This window comes from Montipora foliosa, chromosome 12 (assembly GCF_036669935.1).
Source record: "Montipora foliosa isolate CH-2021 chromosome 12, ASM3666993v2, whole genome shotgun sequence".
NCBI classification, from domain to species: Eukaryota; Metazoa; Cnidaria; class Anthozoa; order Scleractinia; family Acroporidae; genus Montipora; species Montipora foliosa.
Window position 1 is genome coordinate 3,528,887 of NC_090880.1, and position 4,414 is coordinate 3,533,300.

A 4,414-nucleotide genomic window follows, 5' to 3' on the forward strand; every position below is an offset into this window, starting at 1 on the left:
AGTCTAGGTAAGTATCTTAGCGTTAGAGTTAATAATCTTTCCTTTTTGTTTGCTTGTTCCAAAGAAAAACCCCGATGTTTTGGGGAAGAAAATAAAAATCATGCACTTGCAAATTTGTTGTGTACTTTTTTTATTACATCCGGCTTATCATGTAAATAATCCTTTATTGCAAAGAAAAAATACTGTTAATTTTCAAATAAATTATTTATGCCAATGACACAGAAAAACTGGACATTTCCGTGTTCTTGAATAAGACGGATATGCGGATCATCAATAATTGTACAGAAAATGTTTTAAACCGACTTTTAGCTTGAAGTCAAGGAACTACTCAACTTGCTCTCTGGGGTCGTGACTATTTCAAGAAGAATTCAGTAAAATTTCACTAAAAGGATACTCTCAACCGCTATTTCTCAAATCTTTTACTTTAAGGACCACCAACAAGAAGAAAGACATCAAAAGCAAGTGGTATTAAACTTTTTTAATTAACTTTGGATCACTCAGGTAAATTAAGGCATGGGTAAACAATGATTTAATCAAAACGTGATGGGGGTGGTCTAACTCGGAGCACTTACGCATTAGAAAGATGAAACTTTGCCAAACACATACAAGTGTGGTTTCTGTCAATTTGGTATGTACCCAATATGCTCATGTTGTCACGTGACTGCACGCGGCCAGAAAACAATAAAATGTCTTTAGACAAAAATGGCAACACTTTTTGTTGCGAGTTATTAAACCGGACTGGTTTAGGACAATGTGTAATGCAAGCTTCCACAAAACTGTGCTTGGCCTTTTTTGAATTTTTTACTTTTTTTGAAAATAAACGGTTTTTTCAACTAGACCCAGTCCCCCAGGGCAGTTTTATCCCATCTTGACGCCTTCCTTTTACATATTTAACAAAGGCCAAGCACAGAAGTGATATACTAATCGGCCTTAACACTATGCAACCGGCAAAGCAATTGAGAGCACACGAAAAAGTGTTGCCGTTTCAAAAACAAGCTTTTTAAACAGATGGACGTCACGTGACCTAATTTGCATAATAAAAAATAATGAAATTGACTTAAACTAAAAATGTAAGCAGCTGACAAAGTTTTATGTGTCTACTACATCTACAGCTGTAAGAGATAGACCACCCCCTCACTTTTGAAGTGAGCAAATTAAGGCAAATTGAGACCCATGCCTTAATTTACCTGAGCATTATGGGCAATAAGGTAATTTTTTTTTAGGATTTTTTATTATTATTTTGAAAAGATATACTTTCAGATAATAGTGCTTACGATTTCAACAGTAACTTAGGCTTACAATATCGTCATACAACAAAAACAGAGAAAGCGCTGCGTTTGTTTGACTGATAATGGACGGAAGTCAACAAATCCTGCAATCTGATTGGTTCCAGGAGCGGGCAGAATTTTCTCATCCAGCCTTGGTTGCGTGAGCTCGTATGATGACCTTAAATTTCCATTTTTTCTGACACCGAATCGGTTTACATACAAAAGTTACTTTTTAGTAGACAAGAGGTTTGGAAATAGAATTCAAATAAAGTTATTTCTCTTAGAAACGTTCAGTTTGTAAGTCGCTTTAATACTACATTCGCTATCAAGCGCGGTGCGAGTCAACAATTAAAAAACTGATTTCAGAGAGGAAGGGACAGAGAGAGAGAGGAAAAACATCAATAAGTTATTTACCAGCTGAGGGTCGGTCCGCACAGCGAAAAACTGTGACCTCGGTCTTGAAAAAGCTGCCCTCGGCCTGCGGCCCAGGTCAGCATTTTCAAGACCGAGGTCACAGTTTTTCGCTATACGCGGACCTCCCAGCTTGCAAATAACTTATAGTTATGCGCGAATGGAGGAATTAGGATGCGCGGTCTGATCTGCTAGTTCAATACACACAAGATTAAAACAGACGCTTGTAGCGCCACCTTCCCAATTCGAGGTAACTTATTAATAACCTGTAAAACTGATCTGGTTCTTAGCCTTCTGCTTCGACGCTTCTTTTATCCGTTATATACTTTATCGCAGCTTCGTGATATAACTCAAGGCGAGAAATGAAGAAAATCTCACCGTAGAAAGATTTGGGCGAACGTCCTTAAGACGAAAAGGCATTTACAAAACATTTCCCATGACGATAGTTAATGATCAGTATACAGGGCCCGCCCATCTTGACTCAAAGGACAAGCAAATGTTAAAGTCAGTCCTTACGTAAAGAATTTATTTTTAATAAAGATTTGTTGACATGGTAAGTTAAAAGTTCCAAAAAGCGACAAAAAAGTACACATCAAGTTCACCATGTCAATTTTCTTCCCCTTTTAATTGGAAAAAAGAAACCGGAGGAGAAGAAATTCCTATTCACTCTGACTCTAGCATTATACTTGTCGCCATCTGCGATCGTTTTTCAAGGACAAACCTTTGCTTAACAGGTGACATATAGTAAACTATATTTCCATTTCTTTCTGTTCGATCCTTTCCTGATATGACGAAGTACCTTCTCAAGATAACTCATGCATTCACTACTTGCACAAACCCATAATACACTTCTATTACCCCCTAAAACTCTCTCTCTAACCATAACTTGATATTAGAAAAATGGAAAGGTGATAAGAGATGTCAGTAATAAACCTGTGAATCATTGGCAAACAACGTTATGAATAAAGGACGCGTTATGTGACATTAATTCTAGTAGGGCAAATAATCATCGGAAAAAACATTCTGAAAAACAATAATATCGCATCCGACTACGGAGGGTCGTGGTTTCAAATCCCATCTGGAGCTCGGACTTTTTGCGAGTTTGCAATGGATAGTTTTGACGTTACGTCATCGCGCCATGTTGGTGTACGAAAACAAGAATATCGCTCATTGACTCCTTCAGTTGTTCGTCCTTCAGCAATTGTACGTTGTAGCATTGTTATCTGTGTTTCTAAGTCCTCTAGAGATCGGTTGCCAACCATCTACATATAATTCTCAGCATTTGCTCACTTGTTGAAACAATAAGCATTCTAAATTATTCTCCCGTGGCCTAATAAGATGAGTGCTTCAGTAAATCGACATTCGAGTCACCCATCACGAACACCGTTTTGTTCTCTTTGGAAATAACGCTAATTAGCTATTCCACATCAGGATCAGAGTTATTTTAATTTTCGCACAAAAGGCCGGTAACTGCTGAATACCCTGTCACCTTTGTTAGCCGTGACTTAAGACGAAAATGCATTTACAAAACCGTGATTTTCCATGACGATTGTTGATGATCAGTATACAGTGCCCGCCGATCTTGACTCAAGGGACAAAGCAAACGTTAAAGCCAGTACTTACCTAAATAATTTGTTTTTAATAAAGATTTGTTGACACATGAGTTAAAAGTTCCAAAAAGTGACAAAAAAGAACACATCAAGTTCACGATGTCAATTTTCTTCCCTTTTTAGTTGGAAAAAAGAAACCGAAGGAGAAGAATTCTTATTCACTCTGACTCTAACATTATACTTGTCATGAATCTGCGTGTGATCGTTTTTCAAGGACAAATGTTTGCTTCGTAACAGTAAGCATATAGTGACTTTATTATATAAACACCAATGAAATACCAAGTGAGCTTTCGAGCCAAAACAGGATATCTTCACACGTGAAGATAACATGTTATCCTCACTCGTGAAAAGATCACTGTGGCTATGGTTCCATATAAAAATCGCGCCTTTCGATGCCTTTCGTGAAATGATTTAGAATTTCATTTGTGTTTATATAATAATATTTTTTATCACTCGAAGAGAAATTTCCGTATCTCCACGCGTCCATGTAATATCCTCTATATATTTCAATTTCTTTCCGTTCGATCCTTTCCTGACATGACGCAGTACCTTCGCAAGATAACTCATGCATTAATTGGTATATACAGCTGCCACGATTTTTTGTGAGAAAATGGTACATGGGGCCTCTTCCAGTGACCAAGCTATTTTTAGAGGCACCTGATTGGCCGGTTGTGATGACGTAATGAAGTTTTAAACACTTGCGGCAGATTGTGCGGCAGTGGGAACGAAAACTTAAAATAGCTTTGAAAAACAAAACAATCGATTTTAAAAAACTATGATGGGGCATGGGGATCCATTCCCTCACCTATCAATTCTTTAACAACGTCATTAAGGACATTAGCATAAAAAAGCAGAAAGTGTATGTCAGAACAAGGTCAGCCTCACTTTTCATTTAAAGGCCAGGTGACTAAGCACATAACTGTAAAAAGTTCTATTGAAATACAATTAAAGCTGTAAGAAAAAAAAGAAAATCAGCAGGTGTTGTAATAAATCAATATGCTTCATTTCCAAACAGAAAAAGAACAGATGTAATATACTCTTCGGTCACTGGGAATTCCATTTTAAAGACATACTGTGGATGAGAATCGTGCTCGGCAATACTGACGCTAACTGCCAGGAAGTTAA